This window comes from Apis florea, unplaced genomic scaffold (genome assembly GCF_048593485.1).
Source record: "Apis florea isolate Af1SG1 unplaced genomic scaffold, ASM4859348v1 contig_3772_pilon, whole genome shotgun sequence".
Lineage (NCBI taxonomy): Eukaryota > Metazoa > Arthropoda > Insecta > Hymenoptera > Apidae > Apis > Apis florea.
Window position 1 is genome coordinate 2,748,601 of NW_028256845.1, and position 14,263 is coordinate 2,762,863.

Consider the following 14,263-nt stretch of genomic DNA (forward strand, 5'->3'; position numbering starts at 1 on the left):
TGAGTCGCGGCGAATTCAGCCCGATTTCCGCATTTACGGAATATCCCATCCTTCTTCCACTGTTCCATTTCAAGGTTTCAACCGCTGATTTCCCTTTTCCATGACTAACCCAATACCTTTTTCCAACCACCACTCCCGAACCCATCGACGCTTCACGTCTCGCGCTTCACCTTCACGTTGATTGACTAATCAGATTCCGCCAGACTCCTGATTTCTCTATCTTCCTCCCTCTCTCCCTTCCTCCCTCGTTATCCCGTCTCGCGACGCCTTCCGGCTGATTGGAGCCGATTAGGTCGCCCCGATAACCCGATTGAATTCGAATTTATGGATATTAGAAAGCCGGGCGAGTCGCGGAGGATTTTTAAAGGGACGCCGCGTGACGAACGAATATTTATCGCGAGGCCGCGACTTGTCGAGATCGAGCGGCGAGATGCAATTTCTTTGAGTGCCGCGCCACCGAGTTTCGCGATTGCATTATGCGAATCGGATCGGTGAATATAAATTTCACCGGATTTTTCGCCGGATAAAACTTTGCCCGGAGGAAGGCGAATTCAAAGCGGTCCGGTCTCCCACCGTGTTTACACCGGTATTCGTAAATCCGAATCACGATCCCGCCCCGTTCGTTCGTACAATCGCGATGTCAGAAATGATGGATCGTTGATTTGGACGGTGGGCGCGCACACACGCGCGAATCAACAAGATTTACTTGTCGAGCACATAACGTGGAGGATCTCGTGGATTATGATATTTTGATATTCAACGAATATATTAGAAATACAACGGATTCGATGGAACGTCTGTATGTTTCGATTTTTGAAATTTCTACAATACACGAACTTTCGCTTCCCTCTATCTTATATTTCATTCTCCTCGTGGCGGCCCTCTTTGAAGCCGTATCGTCCATTTTCCCCTCCCGGCGCACTTAGAAACGGCTTACAGCCGAAGCAATTAGATGGGCGGGTATCCAGTTACACCGGGCGAAAATGGGCGAAAACGAACGTTGCGTTCGTCAGACGAAAGGCGAGACCTCTAACGAAGTGGCGTCTTCGAACGGAAAATTCGACGGGTAACCCTATATAGCATCCGAATCCGCTTCTGATCCGCTCGTGCGTCCCAACCGCGCCGGAAGATGTAACGAGCGGTGTAATAAACGCGTCGAGTAACCGGAAACCATCGCCGCGCTTCTGCCACAGCGGTCTACGTACACGATGCGCAGCCCGTCCAACGTACGATAAAGAGGAATTCGTGGAGAAATTATGGTTCCCAGGAAGAAGATATTCACCCGTTTTATGAACGAATGGATCTGAATCGAACGGATGGAGATATCTGAAAGAAAGAAAAAAAATGCATATCGATTCGATAGGAAGGGGTTAGGGGGCAGGTTCAAGGCAGGCATTCGAATCGTCGGCTCTTTCATCGGAAATCTTCGTTTATTTAAAGGGGAAACAAACCGTGGTCTGATCACCTATTATTTAACGCAGGATTCCGTGCGAGCGATCGAAAAAAGTCACGAGGCGGGGGAAAAGCGGGGGAAGGGAGGCGAGAGAGAACGCGATTCGGTCGCGAAACAAGATTAAACGTATTTATATACGTTGGAGCGTGGGATTTCGAGCGTGGACGGGGGTCGGGCCGACACGAGCCGCGCACCCCTCCGCAGAAAACGGACCAATAACTTGTCCACCCTTCCTCCGCACCTGGCCGCCGTGATTTTACGATCGACATTTACGAACGATCCGGCGTACCGAAGTGGAAGTTTACGAGGCCGATAATACGATCGATAACGTCACTCTTCGTCAGAAAGTTGATAGACACCCGTAACCAGGAATTCAACCCCTCTTGCAGCCATCCTCCTCTCGAGTTATTATAATCAAATTTGTCGGATACGAGTGACTTTGATCCAGGGGTTTAAGTGATCGTGGAAAAAAGCGCGATTCGATAAAATAGGGAGAGAATAGTAGCGAATCGAAGATACATTTCTCGCGAACGGGATAAATATTCCACGGCGATTCGAATAAAGATTAGAATAGAACGTTTAGGAAACGAGCGAGGAAAGATGCAAGATCGATATTTGTGGCAACGATCTTTTTGTATTAACCAATCAACCAAAAAAAAAAAAAAAAAAAATTAACAAAAATTTCCGTCCCGACAATCGACACGAAATTTCGATCATACGTTCGTTCCAAGCACGTTCCAATACGAATTGCACGAAATCGACGTATCTAAAAACTGGAGGAATTTTATCCAGGAAATGGAAGAATGCAAAGTTTCGATTAATTTTCTCCGATTAAAGGATATTTCAAACGGTGGAATTAAATTCTCGGAGGAATGTAATACGAATCGAACGAATCGAACGAAAAAAAAAAAAAAAAAAAATCTGTAAATTCGAACACGCGATTCCCTCGAAACGACAGAGGAGGCGGACAACGGTGGTCCAGCGATTAATAACAGCCCTCGACGAACCCGCGCAAGCAATATTAATTCGTCATTGGCCGCCCGACCAAATTTTCCGCGCTCGCTCGCTCGCGCCTCGTGTGTACACGCCGCGGTCTCCGCTGACGTTCTGCCGCGCGTTCTGCATTGGTAATTACTAAAGTAAACGCCGCCGTTTACCGGCTTGTTTGCTATCGTTTACAACCAGGATCCGCCGCTCGATCGCCCCTGCTAGCGAACCGATTTCTCGCCGATTTTACTCGCGCGCGAGTCCGGTAGGCGGAAGGATTCTAATTGTGATCGTTTGAGCGCGTTCAGAATACACATTCCGTTTGTCACGAGTGGATGATAGATGGCCGCGGCGGTATAATTTAACCGGCGTGTAGGCAGGCAGTAACAGTCTTTTTACGTCTGTATTCCTGAACGATCCGTGAATACGCTTTCACTCGTCGGGTTTAATGATGATGGAGGATATCGCAGAGATACGATGAGCGGAGTGATACGATGAATGGCTAATTGTAAAGAAATTTATCGTTACACGCGAGCAAGCAGGATTGGACACGGAAATACGAGATTGTTACTTTCGCAATTTTCATCTGTTGTTCGTCGCGTGTTACATGACTCTGCTCGTTCCCCGATTTCGAATTCCTCGAATTCGAGGGGAGGCTAAGGAATATTTCGATACGTTGCAAGTACGTCGCTAGATTTAAGTCCTATTTCCATAAATGATGCTCCTCTTTTCTCCCTTATCTTCCGTGTGTCCCTATCTTTTCTCGATCGTATCGATCCAACGAATAAAAGCACAATATTTCAAAAATATGCAAACCCGATATCATTCCCTCTCTCTCTCTCTCTCTCTCTCTAAGAGGATCGAACGGAACGGGATTTGTATTTTTATCCGAACTTCCCGTGAAATACTTTTTCACGAATATTTCAATCGTACCATTAAAGAAATCCTCGTCTATTTATCGTTTACGATCAAGAGAGAAGAGGAGAAGGAGGAGGAAATAACGAAGAGCCGCGAGATCACCTCGCCGATAGTAATTGTCAGCTGACCGTTCTTTAATTAGCGATACCCTTGTTTCCGATTCAGCTAATTCGATTGACCGCGCGCCGCGCTCCCTTGCTAACCTTGAATGCAGCCGGCCGCCAACTCGGAAAGGGTAGAGAGAGAGAGAGAGATAGTCGCGCGGGTAATCGCGGCTATCTTAACCCCAACGGACGTCTTGACATGTCAATAGGGGCCTACACGAACCAATTTTATCCAGCTCGAGGATCCTCGACCGATCCTCATCTATTCGCCGCCGCCTAATCTGACCTCACCTATACCCTCCATCGAGATAAACGTCCGACGTTAGCCGCGCTACCACGCTCCCTTATTGGCGTATCGTCGGATCACCGGTCGCCCCCTCCTCCCCCCTTGTCACTGGATTATTTCAAACACCGGAGAGGAATACTAAGGGTGTATGCAACTCGCGGCGCGGCACTTTGTGCGCTCTTCCACGGGACTCCGCTCCGGGAAGAGCAAAGGGACCAGGCGATGAATGTGCCGGACGGTGGACGATGGACGACCGCGCTCTCGTCGAACCGCTCGCCGACGTCTCCTCTCTTCCACGCGGTGGAATCTCGAAGGGGGTAAATTTCTGGTGCCGTACGGTTGGTACGTGTACTAGGGGGAGGGATAGTTACGACCCTCGTTGGAGAACAGTATCGCCGGTAAATATAATAAATCGGGAAGATAGATCCTCGTGGGTGGTATAAGGAATTGAGGCAAGATTGAGAAGACCAGTTGAAGTCGACTGGTTTACTCGTTGCTCCAATAGAAAAGTGAAGTGAATTCTCTTGGTGAATTCGAACCGATTGAAAGAATTGATGTAAGGAGGGAATTAATAAGAGTGGTGGATGCGAAGAAAAATTCGTTTTTCTTTCTCTCTTTTTTTTTTTTAAGCTAATGATGAAACGTTAAACGATCGTTAAATGGAAGGAAGGAAGAAGTGGCCCGGTGAACGAGGTTTGTTTTTTTTTTTTTTTTTGATAAATGTATTTAACCCTTTTCGATTCATTAACGATGAATAATATTCCGCGTCAATTTATTCGCATATTTTCACTTGGATCAATTGTTCCGTCAAATATCTGTATTGCAAACGTTGTATGTGCGTGTGTATACATGCATTAGCCCCGATTCAACAATCTGTTTAAACGAGAATAAGTAAATATTGGGAAATTGTACGCACTTGGTACATAGCAACGATGGTTAATAGACGCGATAAGAAACGCGTCAAAGTACGATGAAAACAAATAATAAAAGCCAACAAAGTTTTTTCAAGCATCGATAAACGAGATTCGTTCGCAACGATTCGATCTCCGTATCGATGTCGCAAAAATTACTCTCCCTAAGCCTCACCCCCAAGCTCTAAATATGACGCAACAAGCGTCGAAAATCATCGATCACACGGATTTTATTTTATTATATATCCATCGACGCCGGTGGCCCACGCCTGTGACATTAAACCGCGATCCCGTTATTCAGATTGCACTTAATATGTTTACCAAATTAGCCGAGATTATATCAGCCACTTGCGCGTGCATAATATCCTCCGCTCACGGTATGCACCCCACCGTATGCGTCACACGGACACGCGCTCTTACACCGCGACCGGTCGGTCGGTTTCGTACACTGTCGCATCTGATGCGCGCACACAGGGATGAATACGCTCGTGCGCCACCGTGAATACCGCCACGGAGCGGTGGTACGCGCGCAGAAATCGGTGACGATTCGGGCCGGTCAATCGATACATGCAATCGATACTCGGGTAGAAGTGGTCCAAGGTATCACGAGGGACGTGAAACGTGACCTAATACACCGATAGCGCGTCGTCGGAGTTTACCGTCGGGTTGCTGATACCGCTAATTAATTCGTCGACGTGCAAGGGAAGGAGGAGGGGATCGCGACGAAGCTCGCTAATTCGCGAGATTATAACTTGCGCGTGTCGGATGGATGGGTTGCTCTCGATATTGCGCCCGATGAGAAACGTGACTTGGCGAACGATGGCAAACTACTGCGTTCACTCATCTCGACGAAACGATTACGAAACCTCGTCCCCGTGACATCACTTTTTCGCGCTATCCCTTCGCTCGTGTGTCGACGCGTCGGTCACGTGTCGCTTCGACACGCCGTGCTTCTGGCTCGTGCTTAACAATCGGTATTCCGCGCTTTATAAACATTCATTCGTGCAACGAAGTTATATGCATCGTTTATTAAAAACGATCGAGTCGAGTTTCGCGTCGATCAAACTCTGTTCCTTTTGAATATGAAACGCGCGCTAACAGGCAGGAAACGAAGCACAAATATCCTCGGTTCAAATTGAACCGTTCCATCGGCAAGAATTGATAACGCGTAATTTCCATAGGTGAAAGAAGAGAGGATCGATCGAAGAACGAAACATGACTCAACGTAACTCGATACCTCGAAGGATTCTCTCCCCGATGCTTTGATACCAGCAATTAATTCGTCAACGTGCCTCGTAGCCATGGGACCGCTTGCGTCCGAATCGTTATTTTCGTTGGCGAGTCGCTTCGTTAATCTTTGAGGCCACAACCTTAAATCTTAAATCTATCCTTTCAGACTCGTCTTCTCCCCCTTTTTTTTTTTTTTTTTCGTTCCACGAATAGCTGATCCGCGAAACGTGTGTAATTAACCGGCGACCAGGCCGCACTTCTTCCCTGGCAGGAAGTCATTATCCCCCAGTCAATTCGCTCACTCCAATAGGAGTAACGTTCAATTATGCTAATCCGAGAGGGGTGTAAATATGATCGTTCCACCACTCGAGTCCGCGAATTACCGCCGAATCCGTACAAGATCCTCGAACGCCGCCGCCCCTTCTTCCATTCGTTGCGCCCGCCACTTTTGTTTCCCCGCTCGTCCCGTTCGTCCATCCCTGTGGACCAGGATAAACACGAGTTGCGAAGTATCTGCCATCGAGACACGATTAAGACGTCGTCGATCGTGCCAACTAATGCGCGGCTGTCGATCTTTAACGATCCCCCTCGATCAATGGGTTTCGTTTTCTTCTTGTCTCGCAAGATTTTTACCAATCGGTCACGTTGGTAATTTTATATCACCAACGTTATCATCGATTTCGACGTGAACCTTTTTTTCTTTCTTTCTTTCTTTTTTTTTTTAAATAATAGAACACGAGAGTTTCGTTCGAGAGTTTCGTTCGTGTTGTTTCCTTTTTTTTTTTTTTATTTTTATTTTTAAATGCGATTTAACAACGGTTTAATAAATAACAGGAAACGAACCTGTCCGTTGGAACAATTGAAAATAGCCAATACATTGCAAAAGGCGAGTACCGCTCAATAGCCCTTACCCATGCGTTCGATAAGCTAGAAACGGTCGCGTTTGAAAAAGAAAAAAAAAAAAAAGAAAAAAAAAGAAGGAAAAAAAAAGGAAAGAAAAAGAAAAAAAGGAAAAATATTTATTTAGCTTACAATGGGCGCACTTACATCAGTCAAGGGAAATGACATGAAGGAGCGCGCATACAAAAGGCTGGAGACAAAGGTGGCTTGGAAACACAATGCCGGTAATCGTTCTTGATCGCTGATAGAACGAAGGCGACAGACCGAGAGCCGAGCAATATAACCTCCGCCAAGGGTAAGTAATAAACTCTCGAGAAGAAATACCATTGATAATGGCGGAACGAAGGGCGCAATGGAAACTCTCGAGGCAATCCTCGCTCTTTCTTTTTCCTTTCTGATCTCAAACAAAAGTCTTTTCTATCGTCGATTGCAACCTCCGCGATGAGAAAGCATCGAATGTGCTATTCTTGTCGACAAATTCGCGCCATTTCCTGTTACGATACAAACTACATAGCTGAAATTGTTATTTCACGGACGATTCTTCTTTCGATTTCTTTCAAATTATATATATATATAGAAATAATAGAAATAATTTTCGTAGATAGCGAGAGAGAGAGAGAGAAAGAAAGAGAGAAAAAAGAATATCAGAAATAACAACAAGATAATTTGATAACGATATATAAGTACTACTGGATATCTCGAGTATATCTTATATCTTACTATTCGACGATTTGTTTCAGGACAGACCGGAAGGAATACAGTTTTCGCGACTGGTGGATAAAGTATTGAAGAGGTACTCGAGAAAAAACGAAGGAGGCCGAGTACGCGTCGTGGCAGTCTTCAAAAGAAATGGGTAAGCACAATCTGCTACGAATCGCCGAGATCGATTATTCTTCCAGGACGGGATCGATGAAGAGTGGCTGCGCGAATCAAGCTATATATCCGGCCCTCGATCCAACCCATTGAGAACATATCTCACGTCATACTAGAGTGCCTCTAAAAGTCGTGGTCTCCTTAAACTCCTCGCTCTTCCCTCCCCCCTTCTTTCGTTTCACCGGCAGAAAATAATTTGGCATTAAGCCGAACGGCCATTCGATTCGTGGAGTACCGTTTCTTTTGTACCGTTGATCGGCTCCTGCTTTTTCCCTCCCCCTTGCTGTTTTCTCCCCCTTCCCCCAATCTTAAAGAGCGAAGATGAAGAATTCTTCGAAAAGGATCGAGGATTCTGATAACTGGAATTTTTTTCCCTCCCTCCACTCTCTATGACAAATCATCGCGGACGTCTTGGATTTCTTCCAAGATCGCCGTACACCCACCACCACCCACCCCCTTTATGCCTTTGCACGCTCGCCACCGGTGTCATTAGAGTTCGATCAATTTTTCGTCCAATTAGAGAAATCTCGTGAAAATTCGTAACGAGCATACATCGTCCACGTAATTTACCACGTAAGAACGAGACGAAGTACGATTCGTTCACTTGTCATTTTTATCACGAAGAAAGAGATATAATAATGAAGAATGTGGAGACGATCGATAATTGATCGAGCATGTTACAACACGATAATACATTACATTGCGGATAAAATTCGTGTTGCTTTTGTTGCAACCATCCCAGATACCTTAATAATAAGAATCGGCGAAATTACCACCACGTTTAATAATATTCTCCGCCAAATTTAATTTCGCAACGACTTCTCCCAAAACTTACTTTCCTCCACGTTCCAGACTCAATCGCGAGACAACCCCCGAAGCGACAATCGAACAGGTCTCTGATTTGATTTTACGCAACGTTGAAGCCTATATGTATGGAGAAGGATAAAGGAAGAAATTACCTTTCGGGCCGAAATTACAGCGAGAAGTATGTGCTCGCGTGCAAACGAGGCGCTAATGGCCGACGCGGCAGGGTCCAGAAGACGAGCGAATGAAAGGAGTAATCACCGTTATTGTGCTCGCACGATGAATATAAATCAATTAACCTACGAAGAGAAGGGTAATTAAATTTCACGCTAGAAAAGAGAACATATTGTATAACGGTCTACCGAATATCGAAGGGGGATGCTTGCTTGCGGATGTTAATTAAACTATATTACGCGACGAGAAAAGGAAATATTGCCCGCCTAATACGAGCAAAAGAATCGTTGTTGGACGATTCCGGCTCGCTTTTGCGAAGGAAATATACTCCTCTTCTATTCCGTTGGAAACATCGATATTAACAAGCAGACGCGAAAATATGTGTGCCTAATATAATTTACATCCCTTTCCCGGCTCCCCATTTAACGTCGGTGGAAAGCGTTTCCCCTAACGACTAAATTGCGTCTCGTTGGGAAAATGAATTTCGAAGAATTTCCACGTGAATGAGAAACGCACGATATTCAATCATCTCTCTCTCTCTCTCTCTCTCTTCCCCTTAATCTTCCCTTTCAAGACAGCTACGACGCGAATCTCCGTGTTTCACGATTAATTTAAGATCAAGTATCTCGTTATATATATATATATATAAATGATAGACGATAGACGAGCAGCGAAATTTTCGACTGCAAAATATCGTTATTACATTATAAAAACCGTGGAGAAACACAGTTTAAAAAAAACACTTGCCCCTTCCCGTGTGCGCGATCGCAACGAAGCGTGTCGAAGCGCGGCGAAAGAACCGGCGCGAAATCTGTCCCTGTTAACGTTAATCCTGCGCGGAATTCAATTTGTATCCAGCGCCGCAGAAAATTGGTCCACTTCGTAATCGGGTTCTCCATTCGTTTCATCTTGCGGCTCGGTCGGCCCGCGTCCATCATCGTTTGCCCCGATACGCCGTCTATCGTCTGGGAGAGGGCGAGAGAGAAGTGCGATGATTACGGGGCAAGGAAAGAGATGGGGGCCACGGTTAATCGATCCGAAAGTAGATATCTCCGCGAAAGATACCTCGAGTCTCGGGTAGAATGGGATCGTTCCCGTATAGGCAGAGGCGTATAATAATCCATTAGTCCGATGGGCTAAATTGAGGGGCGCTTTGGGGGCGACTACGGGAGCGAGAGAGACAGAGAGAGAGAGAGAGAGAGAGAGAGAGAGAGAGAGTTAAAGGGGTGAGATGGAGCAGTGGCGGAGGATACGAAAGGGTGGCAAGCTTCTGTGAGGAGAACGACGAGGGTTTGGGGAAAGAGTTTGAAGTTGAGTAGTGGCAGGTGGAGATCGTTTCCTCTTTCTTTTTTCCTTCCTTCCCCCCCCCTTTCTTTCTTCTTTCTCTCCTTCGTTTGTTCTCCCTCTCTCTCTCTCTCTCTATTTCGCGCTAGTACATATACCCAGGGTATATGCGCACACGATATGCCTATCAAGAGAGAACAACTATCCCGTTCCCATGGGGCCAGACAATTAATTTACGAGTCAGAGACTCTGCGGTCCATTCCTGTATACGTCCATTTAAGATTGATTAAGAGTCCTACGAATCTAGGTTTCCCCCGGTTCGTTCGGGGCATCGATCTTCCGGTTCGCGTCTTCCGCTGGAAAACAGAGGATCCATCCCCCCTTGCCCTACATCCTCCATCGTTAATTAACTACTCGTTCCCGTAATGAACGAAATCGCGTCTAAGGAACATCGTAACTGGAACGCGGACCGTGGAAAGTTCTCCAATGAACGAGTAACCTCCGCTCCACAGCCGTTGTCCCTTGCGAATAAGCGCGAAACTTGATAATTGGACGCTGCATAACTCGATTTCCTTTAAATGTAAAGTACCGAGAGGAAAAAATAGGGGGGAAAAATAGGAACAATTCGTCTCTTCTTTTTCCTCGTGCCTGCGTATGCTTCGTCCCTTTCTTTCGTTTCCTTTTCTTTTTTTTTTTTTTTTTTTTCTAGAAAATAATTCTCGCAGAGGAGGGCCACGTTAAAGGATTCCCGGTGTAGTGGTTGGTTGATGACGACCAAAGTTGGGAACAGCGTTGCAACGTTAACGGGTTGGACGTACGGAACGCACGTAACACGGCCTTATGCGCACGTACACCAGCGGCACGCGTGTACCATCGTTACGTCTATAGACGCGAGATCTGGGTTACGGAGTGCTCGTTTCGCGGCATTATCCGCCCAGTTGTCCGGTCACGTATCTCTCGCGACTGAACAGGTTAAAGGTGGCTCGCATGCAGCGCAAGGGTAATTTCGGGGTCCGCTCACACCTGCGGAAAACGGCGCGACGCGGGGACATCATTATCCACCTTATAATTACGGAGCATAATTGCGAGGGAAAATCGCGGACGTCCTCGCGTTCCGCCTTCTAACGCGCTTCTAATTATTCCGCTGCTTTTGCTTTACGTTCGGAATTTTTTTTCTTCGGACCACTCTCGATAAACTCGATCCTTGGATTCATTGGATTACTTTCAATTCGATTTATTGATTTTGAAGTTAAGAATGATTTTGATGTTCCAAGAACGCGGGATAAAAATTTAAGAAGCGAGAATTCGACGAGTTTTAGATCACGTAGGTTAAAGCGGCACTCCGACGATTTAACCCTATGCTCCGATCCATTTCTCGCGAACGATGAATCATTCCCCCGGCATATTACGCGTAAACGCCCTAACATCGCCCGAAGCGGGATAACTTTTCGCGGGCGGAAAAGAACGCGGAATGCTTCCTGACGCGACACTTCGATCGGAAATGGCGCGGAAGGAAAAGGGTGAGCGAGCTTTACGACCTCCTCTCGCCCCGTATTTTCGCCATAGACACAGAGTCTTCCTGCTTGTGATTCATGGGCATATCGTTCGAATCATAGAGAGTCCGGAAGGTCTGAGAAGGGGAAACAACCGGTTTCTTTCTCTTTTTTCTTTCTTTTTTTTCCCCAACCCTTCGTGGGCGCGGCGAGGAGAAAATAAAGTACGGTTAGCGTGGCGTGCATCCTACGTGGCGTGCAGACAGTAGTTGAAAAACCGTTATTAAAAACTAGCGCCGCTGATTAGATGAACTAATTTCTCGTGCGCACGTGAAATTTTTAAAAATCCACCGGCCGAGCATTTTCGCCAAAGGACGTACACGTCATACGTGCCAACCCTTTGTGAACGATTCGTGAGGCACCCTCTTTGACGCTCCTCTCTCCTCTCTCCTTTCTTTCTCTCTTTCCTGGACTGCCACCTGCTTCTTCTGCTGGCGGCCATCTTCTTTACTTTTTTTCCTTTTTTTTTTTTCCTTTTTTTTTACGGCGCTAATTTGTTTAACCGCCTCGATAACGACGCTCTCTATTTTCGTCCGTAAAACATCCGGCCTCGCACACACCGGTATCGTTCCGTCGAAACCGTTCCTCGCCTCCTTCCTTTTTTCTCCCTTTCCATCCCACCGGCGGTGAACCAGGCCACCCTCGCCTGCTGTCGATGCCAAATTACCGTTGACGGGGGTGAGGGCTCACGCCGAACGAAATCACCTCGTCCTCGTGAGGGGGCGACACCCGGTTTCGGGGAAACGATTGAACGGTGCATTTGCAACGACGTCGGCCTTCTTACGGTTTCGGGGAAATTCGATTTGGGAGCCGGGAAACGAGCCGGGTATATACGATACCTTCTCGGCGGGAAGAAGGGGAGGGGAGTAATTTTCCAAAAGGATGAGTTACACGAGTGACGAACGAACAAAGAGAAATTATCGTAATTTTTTTTACCCTCGGGTTCTTTTTTTTTTTTTTTTTTTTCCTAATCGTCGACTTGGCCTCCGCCAACGTATATATCAGGGAGAAATTACGCGTGGGGGAGAGGGGGAAGGGAGGGGCGTGTACGCGATAACGCCGTTAAATCTTGTTGAGGAGGGGGGGCGAGACGTAAAAGGTTGCATTTCTCTCTTCATCGGTGAATAATAACGGCGTAACCAGCGGGCGGTGCCTCGGAGGGCGTTAAATACAGGTGGAGGAGCAATCGCGTATCGCGAAAACGTGGCGCTGGCCGTGGCCGCTATCAACCACTGCCACCCGTGGCGGTTAGCTGCGAAAGAAGGAAGATAAATTTCAAACGAGAGAAAAAAAAGAAAGAAAGAGAGGAAGAAAGAAAGAAAGAAAGAGAAAAGGAAAAAAATAGAAGACGAAAGGAAAACCGCCGTCGGGGCCGGTGGTTAAAATACATCGGTCTTTCGTTCTATCCCCTTTCGTCTTCCTCACCCCTCCCCCGATTTACTCCGTAAATCGTCGCTACGGGTATACTTCACGCCCGGCGAAAATTATCGTACACCCGTAATTTCGGTGAAAGGTATGCGCCAATCTTTTCGCGGTAACGAGAAAAATTGTTCGAGAGAGGAATAATAATGAATTGATAAGGATTTCTGTTCACGGGGATCTTTCGATCTCAGGCCCTTAGAGATTCGTTTGGTTCGAAAAATATCATCTTCGTGTTCGTTCATTGCGATGTAATCGTGTTAATCTTTTGTTCGATGTTAAATGGATAAATGATGGAAAATTTATTCAATTGTAGCTGAAATGAATTGAACGAACCGAAGAATGGTATGTTATATCGCGCGAGAAATCGCGATGATTTTGATGTCACGAAATTTAAAACATCGCACTAAATAACAAAAAGTCTTTTATGAAGTTTTATTTTTCAAAGTACAATCCTACAATCCTGTATGAAAAATTCAACGGAATTTTTTTTTTTCAAATTCAAATTTTGTTCCTTGTTTATTTTTTTTTTTTGTTTTTTCTCTTTTTTTTTCGTACAGAATGCCAAACCAGAAACAACAAATGTAATCTGCATAAAGAAAAAAAAAAAAAGAGAAAAAAAAGAAAACAAGCATCCCATACTTTTCCAAAAATTTCCACAATTCGTTTCAACAACTCGCGCAAAAGCAAGAAACAAGAACATTTCTCATCGAACCACGTTTCGCAAATTCGATACGATTCCACGGTGCTAAAATATCGAAACGATTCAATGGAGAGCGACCTACGCTCACCACCGTTCGAACAATCAGGCCATCAGCGACATCAATCTCTCCTTTGGTGGAACAATACATCGTATAACTTGTCTTGCATAAAAGCTCGCATAAAATTCGAATATATTAGGCGAACTCGCATTAATATTTAATGGGTGTTGCGCTTGCTTTCTTTTTTTTTTTTTTTTTTTCAACGCGTAACATTATCTACGCGTAAACACGGTGAAATATGGGCGACTGTGGAAGGGTGACTCGCACGCCTTATTCTCGCGGATAACAGGCACGTTTTATGGCGATGCGTCGGCGGCGACCACTTAAGAAACGACCTTACCGTACGCTCGAACGCTCGGACGCGGTGAAAGGATGTTTTAATTTACAGGCTGCCGCTAATGCGCCGGGTGTCGCGAGGATCAAGCTCGTTCATTAACATGCAATCGTTGCCCGCCGAGAATAAATTTCGCCTCGATCCTCTACCCTCTAACCGATTGTTTATTACGGCGGAATTCAATTTTGCAAAGCTCACCGCGATTACCTGTCCCCCTCCACGCCTTTAGAATAGAAATTGATTCATCAAACTTGCAAAGTCGCGGGATATCG